Source organism: Anolis sagrei, chromosome 5 (assembly GCF_037176765.1).
Source record: "Anolis sagrei isolate rAnoSag1 chromosome 5, rAnoSag1.mat, whole genome shotgun sequence".
NCBI classification, from domain to species: Eukaryota; Metazoa; Chordata; class Lepidosauria; order Squamata; family Dactyloidae; genus Anolis; species Anolis sagrei.
In genome coordinates, this window is record NC_090025.1 from 22,771,321 (window position 1) to 22,794,768 (window position 23,448).

Below are 23,448 nucleotides of genomic sequence, written 5' to 3' on the forward strand. Positions count from 1 at the left end.
TTGACGTGCTCATTCTCTGTAACTTTTTCCGGGTTGTGATTCCACCAGTTCTTTGTTGCAGGCAGATGTTATTTGTGGCACAAGTTCCAATGAATCATCTGAGCAACAATGTTATGCCTCTGCTTGTAGTCTGTCTGCGCAATCTTCTTGCAGCAGCTGAGGATGTGATCTATTGTTTCATCTGCTTCCTTGAAGAGTCTACATTTGGGATCTGTTGTTGACTTTTCAATTCTGGCTTTGATGGCATTGGTTCTAATGGCTTATTCTTGGGCTGCCAGAATCAGGCCCTCCGTCTCCTTTTTCAAAGTTCCATTGGTGAGCCACAACCATGTTTTTTCTTTGTCAATTTGGCTCTCAGTTTTTTCAAGGAACTGTCCATGGAGAGGCTTCTTTCATCAGTTTTCGCTTCTGCTCTGGATTGTGTTTTTTACGGTATTCACTTTGTATTTTGCACTTTAAGCAGTTTACTCCTATTGGCTTCCCTCCATGTTAGTTCATGACTGCCTTTTACATAATCTGGCAGTGCATGTTTCTCTTCTACAGTTTGTTTCACTTGCAGAAGCCCTCTGCCTCCTGATTTTCTGGGCAGGTAAGGTCTGTCGACATCGCTACGCAGGTGTAATGTGTAGGGGATTGTTATCAGTTTTCTTGTTTTTCTGTCCAGATCATCCAGCTCTGCTTGTGTCCAGTTCACAATTCCAGCAGTGGCATTGTATCTAATGATGGAGATGGCCCAGATGTTGATAGCCTTGATCATATTTCCACCATTTAATTTGCTCTTCAAAACCTTTCTGACTCTTTGGATATATTCTTTGCTGACCACATTTTTCACATGCCCATGCTTGATATTGTCCAACTGTAGTATGCCCAGATATTTATAGGCTTCAGACTGATTGCATTTTATGGTTTGTTCATTTGGTATCACTGTGCCCTTGCTGTGGGTAATTTTCCCTTTCTTTAATGCCACTGTGGCACATTTGTCTAGGCTGAACTCCATGCAGATGTCAGTGCTGAAGATTCTGACTGTGTTGTTCAGTGACTGGATTTCTGTTTCTGATTTTCCGTAAAGCTTTAGATCATCCACGTACAGCAAGTGGGAGATTTCTGGTGAATTTCTTGCTGTTTGGTAGCCTAGGTTTGTTTTCTGTAGAATTAGTGACAGTGGGATCATTGCAATGTTGAACAGCAGTGGTGACAGTGAGTTGCCCTGGAAAGTTCCTCTTTTGATGTTAACATTTCCATAGCTTTCGTTGCCCACGAACAACTCAGTTTTCCATTGTTTTGCTGCATTTACAGTGAACTTTCTAATATTTTTACAAACCCCAATGACATCAAGACATTTGATAATCCAACAATTATCATCATCATCATCATCATCATCATAATCATCATCATCATTCAAAGTATTTCTGTATTACTCCCAGCCTCCAGGAATAAATGTGAGAACTAACAAAAAAAACCCCAATAAAAAGACAAAAGCATTTTTTAAAGCACATAAAAATACTCTTTTAAAATTCCATGCACAGTATTGAGCACAGAAGTAGTTATTTCAAGATTGTTGTTATATGGGCTGGCTGTTGCATTTTGCATTGGCTGCAGCTCCAAATAATTTCAAGGACAGTCTCACACAGAAAACATTATAGCAATCTAATCAGGAAGTAACTAAGGAATGCACCACCTGCCTTCCCCAAGAAAGCATGCAACTGGTACATAAGCCAAAATTGGACAAGGTGTTCTTGGCCAACATAGCCACCTGGCTTTCCAGGAGCACCCCAAGCAGCAAGCCTAATCTTTCAGTGGTAAAGCAATTTTGTCAAGAATTTATTTATTTATTTATTTATTTGGTACACTTGTATACCGCTAATATCTCAGCCTGTACGGCGACTCATTGCGGTTTACAGCATATTTAAAAACTACAATATTCCAATTTAATATAAAAATTACACTATAAAATACATACATATACATACATAGTATTGGGCCACCAATACAGACCAGAACATCTCATAATTAAAGTCACAATCCAATTCGTCGTCCGAGATTGCTAATCCATGATCAAAACATCATCAAGTCAAGTTAGCCAAAAACTTGCTGGAACATCCAAGTTTTAAGTTTTTTCCGAAATGCCATTAGCGAGGTGGCTGATCTTATTTCAGTAGGGAGGGCATTCCAAAGCCGGGGGGCCACCACAGAAAAGGCCCTATCTCTCGTACCCACGAGCCGCACCTGTGAAGCAGGTGGGATAGAGAGAAGGGCCTCTCCTGAAGATCTTAGGGTCCTGGTGGGCTGATAGGGCGAGATGCGTTCGGATAGGTATGTAGGGCCAGAACCGTTTAGGGCTTTAAAGGTCAAAGCCAGCACTTTGAATTGGGCTCGGTAGCTAATCGGTAGCCAGTGGAGCTGGTACAGCAGAGGAGTTGTATGCTCCCTGCGCCCTGCTCCTGTTAATACCATGGCTGCCGCCCGTTGGACTAGTTGGAGCTTCCGGGCCGTCTTCAAAGGCAACCCCACGTAGAGAGCGTTGCAGTAGTCAAGGCGGGATGTAACCAGAGCGTGGACTACCGTGGCCAAGTCAGACTTCCCAAGGTACGGTCGCAGTTGGCGCACGAGTCTTAACTGTGCGAATGCTCCCCTGGTCACCGCCGAAACCTGGGGATCCAGGCTCAGCGATGAGTCCAGGATCACACCCAAACTGCGAACCTGTGTCTTCAGGGGGAGTGCGACCCCGTCTAACACAGGCTGTAACCCTATACCCTGTTCGGCCCTACGACTGACCAGGAGTACCTCTGTCTTGTCTGGATTCAATTTCAATTTGTTCGCCCCCATCCAGACCGTCACAGCAGCCAAGCACCGGTTCAGGACTTCGACAGCCTCCTTAGTAGCAGGTGGAAAGGAGTGACAGAGCTGGACATCATCTGCGTACAGATGACACCGTACCCCGAAACTCCGGATGATCTCGCCCAGCGGCTTCATGTAGATGTTGAACAACATGGGGGACAGTATTGAACCCTGAGGAACCCCACAAAACAAGAATAGGCTGAGATCCCAATTCCTGATAGATTTTCCTACTGACCAAAAGTACTTCCATCTTATTTGGGTTATGCCTCAGTCTATTCACCCATATCCAACCCTTTAGTGTATCCAGAAAGAGATTCAGTAGTACTACAGACTTTGTGGCATAAGTTTAAAAGAGACATAGAGTTGGGTATCATCAGCAGACCGATAACACCCAACCCTAAGTTCTTGATTAACTCTCTTGAGGCTTCATGTAGATGTTGAAAACCATAGAGGACAGTATAGACCACTGTGGAACCTCACAAAGAAAAAGGCTGAACAACAGTCTCCCCAGCACTACTCTCTGGAATTCTCATCCAAAAAATATCATAACCATTGCAAACCAATACTCCCAGGTCCCATAATAACCAAATGATCCAGAAGAATATAATGACTGATGGTATCAAACACACTGAAAGATCTGGGGACACCCTCCTATGTCTAAACCACAGTAAACACCATCCAACAAGATGAGTATGCCTGTTTCTTTCCCTGAATCCAGATTGGAATGGGTTCAGGTAATCAATTCTATTCGATACTACTTCCAGCAGTTCAGTCAGGAAGACAGTGGGCAGCAAAATGGACAGTATACCAACAGGTTTCCCATTCTTTCTCACTGCCCCATTGCCAGTGTACATAAAAACACTGGGAATTATTGGAAATGGTAGCTCAATAGAGGGCTAGAATCATGGTAGGTCACTGAACTTCATCCTCCCTGCCCATCAAATCCTATTTGCTCTTGCACTGAGAGATCTGATAGCATAACTGAGTCACACTGACACCCCGTTCACTTGACCAGGTTTCAGTTGTACATGTGAAATCAGTTTGTTTGTCTGGGATTATGTCCTGGATAATACAGCTCATCCCAATAATTAATATGACATTAAGCAGTTACACTGTGATCTGATGGGGTACTATGAAAGTAACCCAGAATGTGTTGGTTGGATAGTGAGCCAGATGGAGGAACATTCAAAAGATTTTGTTTCTTGCTTCTCCTCAATTGACTGGTTCTACCTCCAACACTGCGTCTCCCCCCTTGTATTGTCAACACATATTTGGCTGACAAGAAATATAGAGGAAAGTATCATAAATAAACACAAATTCAGTTTAGCCTGAAACATTCTCAATACTTAGTAAAAGTTGGCCTTATGGGATTCTGTTCAATGGGTGGTTTATTTACTTATTTAGAGAGTAAGCACGCTGTTCTAGCAAAAGCTAATACATAGTAGATTTTCTAGCTCCACTACCCACTCTGTCTATATTCAGTAGGCAAAGCAGGTCTCCATTGCACTGCAGGCTGAAGGGCTCAGGAGAAAAACTATTGTGTTCTTGCTCTTTGGCTCATGCCTTTGGTAAGATGTCTGTCTTCACAATATCCACAGGAGAAAGGAGCCAAACCCAGTCTCAAAAATTTGGGTGTCATCACACTAGCATGATTCCTGCTTAAACAATGGATGGAGAGGAAGGAACAAAAAATGCATCATGTTATCTTTCTGGAAACTTACCATACAGGGATATACCGATTGTGCCCCTAAATAAGAATTCTTCCTCTCCATGACATTCCCTTCACGTCCCAAAGTTTTGGCATTATGGGAACTTAAAATGCTAATTGAATATTTAGAAATGCAGTTTAAGGGATGAAAGAAAGAAACAAACAAGTTGCCACTACCTAGAGCTCTAGGTTTGAGTGAGTTTTAGTGTTTCACTTTCTGCAATGCTAGAAATTTGGAAACTGAAGAGATTTTGGGGGGAAGTAAGAATACTAATCGAGGAACAGTATGCCCATTTTGCTATCGCAAACTTGAAAAAGTTTTGTGGGAGGAGTTTTTTTAAAAAATGTCTTCTTCTGTCATTTAATTGAAGAATAGAGAGCTAGGACCATTGGAGATATAATTATAAAAGGTGAAAAAATGTATATGATCTGAAGAGAAACCAGAGTAAAACTTTATTTCATAACAAATGGTTGAAAGGTGCAAAATTTATTTATTTATTTATTTGCTAAATTTGTATACCACCCCTCTCAGCCCGCAGGTGACTCGAGGTGGTTCACAAGGCAACAATTCAATGCCAACAATATCATAAAAACATTTAACACATTTAAAAACATTAACGTATTAATTAAAAGAAAGATTCACTGCTTTGGTGTGTGAAATCAATTTTATTGTTATTAGTTGGATGACAGTGGTTGAAAAAAAAAAGAAGCCTTGTGATGGTGTATTGTCCTCCTCTTTGAGATGTGCTGAGTGATGTCAATATGATGTAGTCTCACTCTGACAGCATTGTGAGGTTTAAAAAGCAGTTGCAAAAATGGATAGTTTCTGAAAATATCATTTCCATTTTTAAAACAGGAATAGCAGCAGGTATATTGTTTCCGGCTTGGAATCCTGCCCTAAGTTCTGTGAGAAGAATTTTTTTCGAATGCTTTTTCTCCCTGCTGTTAGGAAACTGAAACCTCACAAGCCTGCTAACAGATTCTTTACTTTTAAAAATATTCTGTGCAGAGAGTCCAAAATGTCATTAAGTGAGTGCATTACCTGAATTTCTGAATATTTACTATGAGTAAGTGTTCAATATTACCCATGTTCCTTGCCTTGACCATTTTACAGTATATTGCAGAGGTAGGCAGTCTGATGACATTTTAGAAAAGTCAAAAGAGAAGAAATATCTACACTGCCTGTATTTTCATGACCCAGCCTGCTCCTGTTAAAACATAAAGTAATCTCGTTAAAAGTTTCCTATTGGCAGCAAAGCAGCTCTGCACCATTTTTCATAGAAAAATGCAACACAGTTCTGTAAGATATTCAAAAAGCAGTCACTGCCTACTCTTTATGCTGCTTGTTTAGTCCCATACCATTGTTGTTTCTTTTCTGTCCTTTTCTGTTCTTTTCTGACCACTCAACAAGGCAAACACCTTCACTTATTTCATTTGTGTATGAGAACATTTTGAAAAATCAGTTTTTTCTTCCTGCTGCTGAAATTTTTAAAGCTTCTACACTTATTTTGTTGGGATTAGTTTTTTTCACAATTTTAGAATTATTTTTTTGCATTTTTGCATGAAAAAAAAACCCTACATTTTTGGGGGAAAATTATTCCCCAAAAAATGTAGGGTTTTTTTCATGCAAAAATGCAAAAAATAATTCTAAAATTGTGTTTGATGTCAAAATACATTTTGCATGGGGAAAAAGCATTTGTGTTTGGCATTAAATGCAACGTTGGTTTTTTGGTTGGTTGTTTTTTGCAAAGTCAATGAAAATGGAGGAAAGTGCTGATATTTTTCCTCTGTTGTCAAAGGGCAACAATGTTACTACATATCACTAGGGTCAACCTAAGAATAGAGATTGTAGATTATTAATCAGTGGATATATAACCACTAATGTACTAATCACAGTAAACCAAGTCAATATCAAAGTGATACCATGGTAGGGACAGAAAAAGTGGCTGAACTAAGTCCTGCCAGACGCGGTATGAAGGAAAGCATTTTTCTCCCCCCCCCCCTTCAGACTTTTTAATCATTTTAATCATTTCCATTCCATTAAAATCAAAAGAGATAAATTATATACACCAACCTCAGCATTTCTATACATTTCATCTTGTGCTGAGGCAAGAATTGATTTGGAAGGGCTCAGAAGCTGTGATCCAAAGTTTTTATATACACAGTTATAGCAGGTTACTACTAAATACAATACCATAGCATTCTATGGAAATCTAGAGTCTCTAGTTCTCTAAAGTACTTTATATTCTCTTCCAGGAAGAACTAATTCTGCAGTTAAAGGAAGCTGATTAGGGAATTCCAAGTACTTCATGAAACTATAAACCCCAGGATTTTGGAGCCATGGCTGTTAAAATGGTATCAGTGTTATACAAATGTGCAGCGCACATATATCTCTTGTTTCTTAAGAATGCAAGGGAATGGTAATAAATACCCTTGCTTTTTGAGGAGGGAAAATAGTACCATTGTGACATCAGCAGTCTACACACCAGTCACCACTTTCATCTGAACCAGAACAGCATTTTAGCCTGTCCTCCAAATTGGAATGACAGGGGACAGATTGACTGTAAGCTTGCAATTCCAGTGTGCATGAAGAAGACCCCAGATCCAATCTTTCCTCTTGATTTGCTTAGTGTGCAAAAGTTATTCAGGGTAACTAAGGACAGAAAATGGCTACATGTCTCGTCAGCAGGAACTGCAACATCTGCGCTTGGCAAATAATTAATAGCGACAGCTATTTGGCTCCTCTGGAGTTTCTTCAAGGAGCTGAGCTCTTAATGGATCTTGCATTCTTGAACTCCTGCTGAATTACAGGATTTTTTCACACCCTTTTATCCTCTGCAGTTAATGTGCTTTTTCCCTGCCGTCTTTTTATCTCTATGCACAACTCTTTCATGTGTAGTGTCTGCCACTGACCATTTACTTTAGCTTAAAGACAGGCTAGTGATGCTTTATTGTTCATTCTCTTCTTCTTTGGTCTTCTAACATGGAAAGGGCAGGGATGACCTTCCCTACATTGTCCCTTTAGATGTGCATTTCTGAATAGCACTGCCTGCTCAAAGAGAATTCAAAGACTGAAAACTCCAGTGAATGGGCTCAAAACAGGTTGTTTCAGCTTATAGTCCCTGCTCCCCCTCCCCAATTTAGGACTTTAACACACAAGGGAGGCAAACCAGCACCGAAAGCGATGGTCTCAATCACATGGCACTGTGTACAAAGGTGATGGTCCCTGTCACACAACACCACAGGCAAACTATCCCCAACCATGACAGGTAGAATAGGTTTATATTTGCCAATCCCAAAATGTTCCTATCAAAATGTTTTACTTCTATGTCAGCATGCCATCAGCGAAGTAACATCAGGGGGCATGATTCTCCATCTTTCCCGCTCCCCTTCTTATTCCTATGCTATTCATGAGCTTTTTAAATGTTACAGTAATATTTGGCTTTTAAAAATTAATCATCATGGGAAGTATAAAATTACTTTTAAAAATTAAAAAAGAGAGCAGTGGAAGTGCAAGAAGGCAGATTATGGGTGTTTGCAGAAGTATAAGAGCACAGCCACAAATCAGTGAATCAGAGTAATTGTGCAAAGGGAGAGAGGTGTAATAAAGAGTGCTCATGCTGGCATATATCTGCTATTGGTGCTCACACAATTGTAATGGAATAGCAGATTCATGCAATAAAGTCCTAATTTTCATGATTGTGCTGTAATATAATATAATAACAGTAGGTAAAGATTTCCCCTGACATGAAGTCCAGTCATGTCCGACTCTGGGGTGTGGTGCTCATCTCCATTCCTAAGCTGAAGAGCCAGCATTGTCTGTAGACACCTCCAGGTCATGTGGCTGGCATGACTGCATGGAGCGCCATTACCTTCCTGCCAGAGCGGTACCTATTGATCTCTTCACATTTGCAAGTTTTCGAACTGCTAGGTTGGCAGAAGTAATAACAGTACGTTTTCTTTATTTTGTTGTCATGTGTACATTAACAGGATAGCACTATGATATCTGGGCAGCCAGACAAGCAATAATGAATATCATACTATAGCAGATGTGTTCCTAAGGTGTGCCACTGTACATATTACTAGTAACTAGTTCTTTTTAAACAATCTCTCACCAAAATTAATTTAAGTTAATATTTATCTCTACAAATTCTTAATATCTCTCATGTGGTTAATTTTTAATACTCAAAGATGTATATATTTATAGAGGGAGGGTAGGGGAGAGAGGGGAAGAAGGAGGGGGAGAGGGAGAGGGAAAAGTTTTCCTGATTGTAAAGTTGCAATCTTCTGGACCATGGGGATGCATCTCAGAACCAGAGAACAGATAAGATATTCTCTGAGGGCAGAGAGGCCCATTTTTGAGGAGAAGTTTTAAAGGTGGCTGCTGCTTCTTTGCTTCTGTGGATACCACCAAGGCCCTTGTGTGGTAGAGAAAAAATGGGAGTGACCTGCTATAACTGTGAATACATCCAAAAAGTAGAAAAGAGGTATTTTAGGCAGTTCTATGCATCATACTACTAGCTTGTAGGTGGTACTGCTACTATCTATTTTACAAAAGCAGTTACAATGCTGGAGGAAGGTGGAAGGGTACAGAAGAATTCACTGAATTTTAGAATGCTCTTGTAGGATTTTTCTTCCTTTTCTATAGAAAGAAGTGTTAGCCTTTTTGAATGCTGCTTAAATGTAACGAAACTGCTTCCCTGAAACTGATTCCCTGTTGGGAATTCTGCCACCACTAACTCAATGCACATACACACTTGCCAGTATGTGTGTATAACTTTTTAAAAGAAAAATGAACAAGAAAAAATGTAAAGTAACTGTGAAAGATTTGTATTTCAATGTTTAAATAATGTATATGTAATTCTTTCCATTTTTTCCTTGTTCCTTTCCTTTCCTTTTTTGGTTCATTATGAATGAAATTGACTTAGGGAAATTTGAGGCAACTTCCTTTTGAAACTATCTTGACAATGCAAAGCCTAATGCAAAGTAAATTATTTCTTCCAGTTGCATCCAGATTTCCAAGTATGAGGCTCATGTTTAAGCTGTTTTGCATTATTTTTTATGGAAATTAGGCATGGATTGTACAATAACCTTACCTGCTAGAGTGAAGAGAGAAGCCCCCATACAGAGCCATTCTAAACATGTGCCTTGAAGATTCAATTCCCTCTCACAGCATGATAAGTGGACTAAGTTTGAATTGTGATCACCTCTATATTTTCAATAAGAACCTTTGTTAAACTTGCTGTGGCGGATGTTAGCTTAAAGCTCTTCCTGCCAGATATTAAACCTTCGGAAAGCATTTAAATCCTTTGTGATGGTGTGGTGAGGGAGAGAATATGCATAACGAAGTTAGCAACTCAGGATAAGACAACTTTGGGAAAGAATATTAAGAAATACTTTCAGTATAAGAAAAAAAATGTTAATATTCTGTACCAAATCTTAACATTTTACTAATCATTAGACTCTCCATGATCTAGTTCTTCCATCAAAATATTGATAACTTTTCCAGCCTAAAATCTTTCCTTGGATGTATCTCTCCCCCCCCCCCCCGCCCTATAAATTAGAGTTATGCATAATTTCAGATAAAAATCAGAAGTCATATCAAATGCATTAAATTCGTGCATACAAAGTGATTTCCAAGACATGCAGGAAAGGTGTGTGTGTGTGTGTGTGTGTGTGTGTTGGGGGGAGGGGTGGTGCTTAGAAATTGAAACACCCATTTTTTCATAAATGTTCTGTAATGTTTGGATGTCTCCCAAGTTTTATTTTCATTATAACCATTAAGGAACTTTATAAAGCCAAGAGAACATGAAGTCCTTTTAAAAATATTTTTGCTGGCGCCACCATAAAGAAGGCACTGTGGGCATGAGTAATCACAGCCATCTTAACTGTAGCTTGGGAAGGCCAGGCCCCCAATGATAAAGATTACAAAAGACCCTGTCGTAAACTACATTTCCCAGAATGTAATGCTGCTCAGAACCCAAATTAGGCTGAAGGATCCAAGTGAGGATTGGCCTCAGCAGTCACCATTTATATTTAGTCAAAATAAATATAAATAAAATTATAGAATCTGCAAAGAGGACTAAAGTAAGTAAGCATTAAGCAACTTTTGAAAAGCCAGGAGAACAAATAGTGCTTTAAAAAAATCCTTTCATTCTGGCCTGATTGTCTTAAGGAAGGCACTGTGGGGGGCAGCCAGCCAGCTGTTTCGAGTTAATAATGATAATAAATAAAATTATTGAATCTGAAAAGAGGGCTAAAGTAAGTTAGTAATAGTGTAAATCAGTGCTAAGTTGAAGTTATGTAGTTGTGTGTTATAAAGACAGACATTCAAGGAGATTGCTCGTTTTTGGGAGGTGGGTGGGATAAATTGATATGCTCTAAGCTGGGCTGTAAAAAAAGTAATGACCTAAATGGATGTGTCTTGAGGGTTCCCTCCAACACAATGGTGGAAGAATATGGATGTCAGGAGAGTTTGGATGGTGCCTTTCTTGCCAGAAGAAGGGGGTCAATCTAGATGTCCCTTGCTGGTGTCTGTACTATAACTTTTGTTCCTGGGTTATAAATGACAGTTCCTAATTGGTTCTGTCATAAAAACATGGCAAAACATTATTACAACGCAAAGGGACATTGCCTATAGCAAATTTTGCTTTGTTGAGTCTCCACCAATTTAACAAAGTGTCTGCCACAAAAACAAAGTTTTGGAGTATAACAATTGCTTTCAAAGGAAAGACCACACAGTGAAATAGGAAAGAACACTTTCAAATCAGGAACAAATATTCTTAATTATTAAAAATGTTTTTTATAAAAATTTTGAAAATTCACCAAAAAACCATGGATAAGTTAAATGTTCAGAACTTTGGTGAGCCAACAGTGGTGAAGGTGTTCTACCACTATAGCAAATTTCATCAGGATAGCTCAAAATACGAGGGAGATAGAAGCCTCTGTAATTTCCCTATTTACATTGATGTTTTTCCTTAATGAGCATGCACAAATGCCATTAACAAAATAATTATGAAATTTAGTAAGTTTTGTTAGAATTCTGAAGTTTTCACCACCAAAACTTTAGAAACACTATAGAAATTAAGCACCAGGGCCCCCCAGTTTTGTAAGTACTTTGAACCATTTTGTTTATAGATTGCACATGCCTAATATTTATATTGAGTGTGTGTACTTATTTATTTATTGGATTCAGATCCTGCATTTCTTTAGGAAAGATTTTTATTTTGCAACATTCTATATTGTTTTGGTTTGCATAATGAAAGAAGTAATGATAGATGGAAACAAAGCCCGACTGCTCACTGGAGGGAAGGATACTAGAGACAAAGTTGAAGTACTTTGGCCACATCATGAGGAGACAGTAAAGCCTTGAGAAGACAATGATGCTGGGGAAAGTGGAAGGCAAAAGGAAAAGGGGCCAACCAAGGGCAAGATGGATGGATGGCATCCTTGAAGTGACTGGACTGACCTTGAAGGAGCTGGGGGTGGTGACGGCCGACAGGGAGCTCTGGCGTGGGCTGGTCCATGAGGTCACGAAGAGTCGGAGACGACTGAACAAATGAACAACAACAACAATGATAGATAACATTTCTTAGAGGCACTGTAAAGGAAAATGGCAGAAATCTGGTGTGGGAAGGTGTTGCATTTATCAAATCTGCTCCATGGAAAAATAATTGTCTATATGGATATATGAATATTGTGAAAGATATACCTTGACACTTACTTGTAGATTTGCTACTATAATGTCTGGTCTTTACATTATATTTAGGTGTCTGGAAATAGCATCATGATTGGATGCTGTTCTAAGAACAAAATGGAGATTTGTATTTCTTGCAGAGCAGAAGGAGTGTACAGATGTTTTCTGAATGTAAGCAGCATCTCTGTGTGTATGAGAGACATTCATGTTATGGGACAAGGAACTTGGCATAAGAGCATTTGTAGATGCATACAGCAAGTGAATACTACTTACATAGAGAAGCAGTCATGGCATTTAGCTAGGAAATGCTGATGTGGAGGAACATTTACAAGGGAATATAGAACACTCAACTTCTGTGTGATACAACAAGTGTTGAGCAGATCTGTCAACGTTGGTTTTGCTCAGTTTGTCAGATTTACATCTAAATTTGTTTTACTCAGTTTTCACATCAATTCACAAGTTATTTGTTGAAATGGTTTGGAAAATGCATACTGCATATATTTTTGTGTGCATTTCTTCAAAGGCATGCATTTCAGTGTGCAGTTTTCCTAATGTATATAGTTTTATGAGTATTTTTAAATGTAAGTATTACATGTTTTTATAATGTACTCTATCACTTGTTTGGGTATCATACAACAATTACATTTTTGTTCTTATTTTAGTCCAGAGAGTGGGAATTAGTCCACCTCAACAAGTTCACCTATCAACTAGATCATCATCCATCTGCATGAACAATCATGATCCCATTTGTATGCATAACTGTGATAATACTAAGGACCTCTTCACACTGGCCTTTTTGTGCCTTTTTCTTCTTCTTTTAGATGGGGCCTGCCATGCGTTATCAGATGACTCTGGCTTGGCCCCACCCACCCAAAGTGGAGGGGAAGCATTGCAAGACACTTCCTCCTCCACGATGGATAGGAAAGTATTTTTTTTGGGGGGGGGGGTTCAGAAGCTGCCCCTCATGTCTTCCCTTTCACCAGCAATTGCCTCAGGGGCTGTGTGAAGAGGTGGTAAGTTTAACAGCGAATAAGACAGGGTGTTCAACTGTTTATGGCAGGAGTACATTCCCTGTAGACAGATGTTAAGTTAGACATTTTAAAATGGAATACCCACATCCATCCACACACATATTACAAGCACACAAGTACTTTCAAGTCTCAGCTTTAAATAGTGGGATTTTATATGAAGACAGTAGGCCTGGGTAACAACGCAAATTTTTTTTTCTAAAATCGATTTGTATTTGGGGGTTTTTTGCATTTCGATATTTAAAATAATTACAAAATTTTCCTTTTAAAAAGTTCGATATTTACGAAATTTCGTAAATGTGAAAAAAATTACAAAACATTAACGAATCGATTTCCGAAACAATAACGAATCGATTCGTTAATGGCGGACGCGACTGCGAAATACGCTGAAAAACCTCCAAAAACTTCTGAAGCTTCCCTCTCCCTCTTTTGTTGACTGTTGGTGTGATATTATAATTTTTTTTCACTAATTAAACAAAAAACTTGCCCCAGACATGCGGAAATAATAACGAAACGATCTCAGAACAATAACGAAACGAATACAATAACGAAATATGAAGCATTTACAAAACGCGTTTAAAAATTTGTTTTTTTTTTAAATTGCTCCAGAATGGTTTGTTATCGTTTTGTAATTGAAAAAATTAACGAATTATTAACGAATTACGAATCAACGAAACGAAACCGCCCAGCCCTAGAAGACAGATATGCTTTTAAAGCACAAAACTTAATATGTTGAGTCCCTTTTGCATTTTACAGCAGGAGGTGATTAAAGACCATCATCAATGTGACCTGATGTGCCAAAGTATTTAGCATACATGTCTTCTTGCTCAGTGGTTGTTCAAAGCAATGAGCAATCTGTTTATGATGGGCATAAATTATCTTCTCTGTCTAGAAAAAAATAGAAGTAGAAGAAGCACACCTGAGACCATAATGGGTTTCCCAGCGTGCTTTCCTTCTGTTTCAGAACAGATGAACAGAAACATGAAACACTAAATGCATGCAAAACTTTCATTGTTGGCTTGTGTTGTCAGTGTTGGATATCAAGGATTTGTTTATGTGTGATCATTTTAAAAGGTTTTATGATCAATGATGGTGTGCATTAAGGGTTTAACTAATTGAGATTTCATAGAGCTTGTCACTAAAAAGACCCATAGCAGCCTACGAGACAAGGTAAGAGATTTACACCTGTAATATGCAACTGCGGCCCCTTCTACACTGCTATATAATCTAAAGCAGATAATACAGATTATCTGCTTTGAACTAGATTATATGAGTCTACAGTGTCATATAATCCAGTTCAAAACGGATAATCTGGATTTTATTTGGATGTACAGAAGGAATCTGGGTGTCTTATTGGATCCACCACTGTGTTCTATGGTTCATGCCGAATAACTGAGATGGAGGATTGGATTAGGCAATGCTAAACCAGTGACCAAAGGGTGCACAGTTTGTTTTCTTGAAGTCTCTTCACTATGTAGATATTTCTTGGCAGAAAAGTTGATGGGGAAAGTTGAATAACTTTGAAAATTGTTGTGCTCCTGTACATAAGCCATCTGAAAGACCCCATAGGATCAGGCTACTTCAGCATTCTTTCTGGAAGAATGCTCAAAAATCAGCAAGTCTTTGAGATAAGTAGCGCCACAAATATATTGATTTAAAATTGTAGAAAGAAATAGAGTTCAGACTTTTCTCAATTTAACTAATAGTGCTAACATTAAGCTAGTGTCCAGTTCAGAAATTGTTCTTCATACAGCATGACATTCAGTGATAGGGAGTGATTTTCTGTGACCCAGTCTTTTCAACAGATTTTAACAGAATGAAACACATCGCTGATTGTCCTTGAAGCCATCCTGGACAATTTTAGCTGTCTGGTCTCTAAGAAAACTGGCATTAATAACAAATATATCCTTGAAAGTACACTCCCATAAAAACAACAAATGCAATGTGGGGGTGATGAAATAGCTTTGACCTGCATAGACACTAGGATGTATTGAACCTTTTGAGGGCAGCCAACTAGTTGTTTCAAAGGTTCAGAGACAGACCATTAATGTTTCTTGAGTTTGTTGTTTAGTAACTGTCCTAAATATTCAGTTGTCATGTTAAGTCCAGGATTCTTGGAGTTGTAATTCAAAGACATAGCTTTATCATATTATATGGAAGATTTTTCCTCCATGACCTTAATTTGTGTCAGCTGATTGATTCCATAAATCAGCCATACACTATTTGAAGAAGCATATTCTTTTTGTCCTATCTATTGGGTTCATGTGATGACTCCCTCTCCTCCTATTGCTCCATGAGAGACATATAATTAGGTCTCCACATCCAAAATACAATTTGAAAATATCTACCTATTTCCACTTCCTATGCTTAGCTGCCATTGGTCTGAACCAGAGTTGGAAATGTAGCCCTTCAGATATATGTGATCTGCAATATCTTGCATTCCTTACCATTAACTTTAATTGCTAGAGCTGGTAAAAACTACAAATCAACATCAAAGGTTACATTTCCCATTTACTCAAATCTAATGCTCATTTTTTTTTTTTTTTTTTTGCTAACCACACCAAATTTAGAGTGCACATTAGATTCACATAATCTTAGTGCTGAGGCAAAAGAAAAGACAAAGCTGCTTCAGGAGCACCTGGAGTTAAATTGATTTTATTGTAAACAGAGAACTGACCTGACACAGGTGGGATATAAATAGCTTAACTAAAATTAAATCTGCAAATTTGATTCTAACATTTTTGGTTTTTTTAAAAAAGGAATTCTAAGCAGGCAGCAATTGTAACACACATCTTTTTTGGTTAAATTACAAAGAACACACTTTTGGCAACTGCACATTACATTCAGCAGCAAACACTTTCTTTGTTTTTAGGATTTTGAAAATTGAGGTATGCATTACATTTAATAGTGTATATGATTCAAGTAAATACTGGTAATTTTTTCCCCTTCTAAACTAAAATACCTCAACCATCCAAGCTTTCCTTGTATGGAACGTCATTTTAGTCTGATCATTTTAGCCATCTGAAATGCCACCTCCAGTAACTTTTACAGCAGGTTCTTGTAACTGCACAGCATTCCCAACCAGGAAATGCTGTTCTTCTGATTATCACTATTTTCATTCTCAACGGGCAAGGAACTGTTTTTCAATATGCAATGCTTCACACAATACTGCATATAAGTCTTTTTTCAAAATAAAGTATTACATTTTGCTGATGGCAAGCTAGCTTATATTGATCATATTGGCAAAACACTCAATATAGACTTTGATATGCACCCTTTAAAAGCGTGGTTGTAAATTTAGTTGCAAAGGAGTAAAGGGACTTCTGAGATCCTCTCATTTTTCTCTCACTTATGGATAGCAATTCATAGTGGAGGAAAATAATTGTTAGTTATTAATGAAACTTTTAAACACTCAAAACAGGAATATACTTGTCATGATGTGTGTTCTGATGAAATTTATGACCCTTGAGTTTATTGTGTACCTGGGAGCTCAACAGTACTATCATTGTACTTTACTTCATAGTGGTAGTGGAAACTTTGACATATTTTTGCATACGGTTTTTCATTTTTGTGCATTTATATTAATGTATGCAACAAAATGCATTTTTCAAGTAACTATGTTGGGTTTGTACATAAAAATATAAATTTTTGTGTCTTTTTATCAGATACATTTTTTATACTAAAAGAGCTTTGACTTGTACACATTTTTCAAACATTTGCATCCCACATTTTTCTTCAATGAACCACACTGCAAGATTTGAAATGCAGATATATGAAGCAAGATGTCCCTTTAGGAGGTGAAAAATATATGTTTTAATAAGAAAAGGGAAATCTAACAAGTATCTTGCACACCTTGGTAGAGATTTTCTGTTCCCGACTCATTCATATCTGATTTGTTCAAAATAAGAGAACTACATTGGCTCTGTTCCTTGATGTGGGGGAACGGGTTTAAAAAGAGGTCTGATCTATATGAATGTTGTTTGATAAACTGGATATATTAGAACTCCTCCATTTGTTGAAGTGAGAGTCTTGAAGTTATTATGCATGCACCTACACTGAGGGCTCATCTACATGTACACCATAATCCAAGACTAGCACAGAGCAGACATCCTCTCAACAGGCTTCAAATTCTATGGAACCATTCAGATGCACTGCCCTCAAACCACTCAGTTGGGCTAAATACCTGTCCTTTTCCTTGGACATGGAACTGCCAGGAGGTCTCTGGAGCTCTATGACCAGCTACTGCAATGGTAAGGAGAACATGGTTCTAATATGTCCCAGATGATGGTGGCACTGGGCTCTTTAAACAATGGACTGGTTCAAATCAGAGTCAACCTTGCTGTTTGCACTAATCTTGGAGATCACTGAAACATTCCTATACTTCTCTTAGGACCTCATCATTGAGGTCCAAATCCATAGAGCAGAAGTGAGATTCGCCATGTAGCTTGCTGAATCCATGGCACAGTGAGGGAGAACCATTGCCCCGTTCTCCACATCACCCACTGCACCCCTTACTTTATCTCATGGGGGGGGGAAGCATCACTGCCCAGCTTCCCCCCTTTCTTTCCTATGAAACACAGGAAGCCTTCTTTGTTTCCAGGAAAGTGTCCTAGCAAGCTACCAGGACACTTCTTCTAGGGAACCCTGCTGAAAGTTGCCTTACACCTGATGGTGCCCAGCAGGCTCCATGGAAGAAGCATCCTGGGAGCATGCTAGGATGCTCCCAGGACTTCATGTGATGAGGTGGTAAGTGCAGGGAAAAACCAAATTAACTGATTGCACCCTGCATTAAGGACTGGAAATCCATGTATTTTATCTCAACATACAAGAGTAACTTCTTATCTACATCAGGGTATAGGGCCAGTATAGACCCTGTTTCATATCCAAGTTTTCAACTGGATATGAAATTATTTCTGTATAAACCCTTTTTAGGTCTATACTAAAAAAAATGCAAGGCGCTCTGGGATATAAAATATCTCTCTTTATTTATAATATGTATTCATTATAAATTTGTCTAAATTCAACTATAAACATATTTCTTTTCACCTTCATCCTTCTACTATTATTATCATAGTTTAAAAATGAATGCTCTCAAATGAAAGGTCAAGCTCAAAATGGTGTGAAAAATGATGATATCAAGAAAATGACTATAATGAGACTTTATAATGACTATAAAGTTATTATTTTTTTCCTCTGAAGTGCTGAAGAAAAGTGGCTGGGACATTGAATAATTAAACACAATAAGATAGTATATTAATGATGAATTGGTATAATAAAAATACAAAATATGACATGTTAGAAAATGTATAATGCCATAATATATCCCAGTAGTTCCCATTTGTAGGTGCTTCTTTGAAGTATACACTTTAAAGTTCAGAATACCATGTGTGAATGTATTTGCACACATTTGTGCATACATTACTGTGCATGTAAGCTGCAGAGTGGAATACATGACCTTTTAAATATTATTGCTATTCCCATGAGCCCTAGATGACAGTGTGAGAAATTATGTAAAAACATTTTTTGTTGCAACACTGTGATGGCTTCTGTCTCACATCTGGATTATGGACATTTTTTTCTAATGGTCAGTTCTTACTGTTGCTACTTGGTCCTTATACAGATTCCTCAGGAGAGAGACAAGTTGATTTGGTATGCCCATACTACCAAGAACTTGCCACAACTTGCCACAATAAAACTTAGCTTAATGTAAAACATTGTCTTTATACAGAGGAAAGAATAAGCATACATATATTTTGTGTTTCATGTAGAGAGAATGTATTCAGTTCTGAGATTTTTCTTGGAGCTGTCTGGCATATGTGCCTTTCTTAAATAGGAGCTTTTGTGGTGCAAATTCTTCTAGTGTAACATATTTTTCATATATTTCATATATTTATGCATTGTTCATGGAAGTCAAAGCCTATATTTTAGTTGTATCAAAGCAATTGTAAGGGAAGCATAAGGAGAAGTTTGCATTGTGAAAAGTATGTTATGTTATGTTATGTTTGGAACCATCTCTATGAGACTTCTATCAGCCCATCCGCTCATATTTTAATTCCTTCTAATTTCAATGGTTATGGAATTGTTCTATGTATAGTATTGAAGATATAGGCGCCAAAGGAGCAGGAATAAAACTCACCATTTAAACATGTATCTATTAAAGTGGAATCAATGTAGTTAGATATGGCATGTGTCCTGTATATGTTCCAGTAGCTTCAGTTAAAAAAAAAAAGTAATGAGCAGCATCTGTGGGTCTGACCTGGAAATCTGTCCCTTAGAATGTGTTCAGGCTGCATCGCCAAAATTATTTGGTGGGATTCAGGGTGAAAACAATATGTGCTGAACTTGCACATATTTTTTTACAATCAAAATAGTATTCCCATGAGTGTTGTTTTCATATAAAACAAAGCACAGAGGGTACATAACTATCTTCAATGACTCCCAATGCAATTAGGCTTAATTGATGCATTCTACATGTGATTTTCTCATATACAAGTCTTTTAGGTTTTGCTGTTTCCATAGTTAATTCCAGAGCACACATGGGTGACATAGGTTTGGAAGAGAAGTGGAGGAATGTGCAACCCATGACCCATGGGGTTGCCCAGTTCAGCATTACAGCATTATCAGATAGCAGAGCTTGTAAATACCTGGACCTGAGTCCTTGATATTCACAGTATTAATTTGACTCACTTATTATTTTCTTATGTGGTTTCTCACGGTTGGTGAGTAGCTTATATCAGTAGCACCATTCAGTTGGTTTACATTGGTTCACCCAAACCAACTGTTAAAATATATGGAGACTAAGGAGGTTAAAAGGTGAACTAGGAATGGTGAAGGGTAGGAGAAAGAAGAGACTCAAGCAGGTGAGAAAGACCTAGGGGCCTTCCACATAGCAATATAACCCAGAATATCAAACAGATAATCCAAAATATTTGCTGTAAACTGGGTTATCTGAGTCCACATTGCGATATAATCTAGTTCAGTGACAAGGGGGTCAGAGGAGAGGGAAGAACTGTATTGTTTGGATCCACAGGGGAGATTTGGGGATCCAGATGTGCCGACTATCCAATTGTTTTGGTGGAGCTGCTGCCAAGTGATGGCAAGGAACACCAGCTAGATGCAGAGCTGAAACAGCTCTTACAATCCCAGTGGAGATGCAGCAAATGTCCTAAGGTAAAAGATGACTAGCAGGTCACATTAACAGATGTAGGCAAAGAGGCATACATAAATAAACAGAACAGGTTGTTACTTATTCAGGCAATCCTTTTTTTTTAAAAAAATAAGATATCCCCTTGAAAACAATTTGCAGGCCTTAATCTTATCTCTAGATTAAACCCTTGAAGCTTATTTACATACCTGCAATAAAACATACAATTTATTGGAAAGAAGTAACAGCACACAAATATGTGTCAGGACATACCTTACAGCATATGCCCATACAGAAAGAGGTAGCAGTTCATTAGATCTGCAGTTGCCTGCACTGAATCTTGAAGAAAAGGTCAGCTACCTATGTTGATGGTCAAGCATAAATTGGGCACAGAAAACCTCAGGGGCTGTGCAATTACTCCAAAAAAGTTATACTGCCTTTTCACTCTGCCTTCCAACTCCACTAGAAAGCCAAGATAAACACTTCACCCTCTGCTTACTTCTCACAGGGTAATGTGTCAACATTATGGCCTTAATCATTATTAATTCCTTTGATATTTATCAATTGCACTAACATTAATCATGATAAATACCTCTGGAATTAATGTGGATGTCATTAGTATGGCATTTCAAGATTTTCTACTGCTTCTCAGCCTTCATTAACTGGACCATTAGTTACAAGGTGTTAATTTTTGCATAAATAATTCCATGTTTCCCATACTGGTGGTTTCAAGGTGTGTGTGTTTGTGTGTGTGTGTACAGAGAGAGAGAGAGAGAGAAGTCTTGCATATTTTATATTACTCCTATTTACAGTGGGTAGATAAGAGTCTGTTACACAGATGCTATGAATCCAGATTAGATCTGTCTGGTTGGTAGTCAAGAGTGTGGGGAAAATTTAAAGCAGTTTCTCACATTGATCTGTCACTTATCTGCCACATTAACACGTGTGGCATGTGGATAGGGAAATATAGCACTCATCCAACCACAGAATAGACTTCAGGATAATCAAATTACAAAGGAAAAACTATTCCAGTCAGGTGATAATGATCTTGGTAGTATATTTAAAGAGTCTATGAGTGCTAAAGTTGATTTATGTTGCGGCATAATTGATATGAAGATAAGTTACACAGAATCAAAATATTTTTACTTGTAGACTAATGCCATTTATTTGCCAATTCTGTGAATGGCTCTGAGTAGAGGTTTGCGAGATGACAAAAAGTGTCATTTTCGTGTCCTCTCCCCCCAACCATTCCATTTACTGGGAAATTCCTGAAATAGGGAGGGGGGAAATACCATTCCATGACCTGGCAACAATAAATAAACTTATGAAGCTCCTCTTTCCATCATTTTTATGGCTATTGGTACAAAAATTGTGACACTTGGAGGACACATTTACAAGTGCAATCTCTCCAAGTTTCAGAATGTTTTGGGTCATCCACTGATTTTTTAGGATTTTTTAAAAGTTTCTACAAATAAAACATCTTTTTAAAAAACCCAAAAGAGGTATCCTCAGGAATTTCTTCACTGCAATAGAACAGAGGAAGGCTGCTGGACTGGTGAAGGAGTACACACAAGCCAGAAGGCAGGGCTGGGGAGGGAATAGCAGAAATTCAAAAGCAGTGAACTAGAAAAAAAGGGGTTTTTTTTGTAATTTTAAAAAATATTTGGGGGGTGGTAGGGCTGCTGGTGCATGACCCAGTATAGAAACCAGAAGGTAGGGCTGGGGAGTGATTGAGATTGAAATAATATTTTCTCTGTGGGGACTCAAGGGAGTCAGGCTATCTCTCCCTTCCCTAAACCTATCTCACACTCCGTCAAGTTAAAGCAAAAATGATATCATGCAGAAGAAGATTGGAATTATCAAAAAGCAATCCTAAGCAGCAATGGCACTGAAATAAAGCACAGAGCTAGCTAACACATGATCTCTTTCTCTAAAATGCCAGGATGGCACAGAATAATGGAGAAGTTCACCCTGGTATATATAGACCAGCTTTGCAAAATGACATGTAATTCACTTTCTTCTACTGATTGACTCTGGCAAGGCTAGCAGGGGCAGGGGGGCACATGCAACTGCTCTTGTCAATCATTGAGAAATCAAATCTCCTGAATGTAGCTGAAAGATTGGCCACCACATGGTCAGTTCTGGCTGAGCCTTTGACTACCCTCGCCTGGTCCATTTTTGGCAGTCCGGCTGCTGGATCACCAAATTTTCCCAAATCCTGAATTGTGAAATGGAATTGTGTACGTTCCTAGTTCTGGGTTGATTGATGGAGGTCATTTTTAACTACAGTACACTACTTCTGTTAAACCAAAGATGTTTCTCCTGCTGTATCTGGGTGTCGGCTCCCATTTCTGGATCTCTGCAACACATAGTTTTGTTCATGTTGATTTACACATTCATTTGTAGCATATTAGAAAAAGAAGAATATTGTGGTACTTCAGATCAAGAAATATTTTGTCCTATAATGTTTACTTTTTGATTGGAAATTTCCTGCTGAAATAGTTTTCAAATACTATTCTATTCTATAGAAATTTTCTGCATGAAATTTGCACATAGTTTTTGTGCATGAAATATCATTCTACAAAAAAAAAAAAAAACCCACCATATGTGAATTTTGAGTGAAATAAATCTCAAAGCTTTTCATCATTCCAGGATTCTTCTCGTCAGGGTTTACCAACACACACAAAAACATTTTCAACCATTTTTGAATATCTGAAAAGGTTATTTCCATCTCTAATTCAGATTCATGAACTTGTATACATATTGATGTATGCAGACATGCACATGCACAGAGGAAATGAAAAATAAATGTGGGCATATGAGCATGAAATTCAGGAAGTGCAATCTGTAATGCTTCGCGATGAACCTCACACCATTTGTAACACCAGAAGTGAGAGAAATAACCTTTGTTTAATTTAATCCTAAATAAATAGAACCCATTGTACTGGTAAATTCTAGTTAAGCAGTGTGGTGTTAGAGTGTGAGAACAGTAGCTTTTAGGTCAGTATTTCACAACAGGAATCAAGACCCAAAA

The 23,448-nt window shown here is 38.2% G+C and overlaps 1 protein-coding gene across 3 annotated transcripts in view; it reads left to right on the plus strand.

The window, feature by feature from the left end:
• GRID2 (glutamate ionotropic receptor delta type subunit 2) overlaps nucleotides 1-23,448 on the plus strand; it is a 1,028,529-nt gene that overhangs the window by 547,833 nt on the left and 457,248 nt on the right. The gene's annotated exons all lie outside the window — the stretch shown is intronic.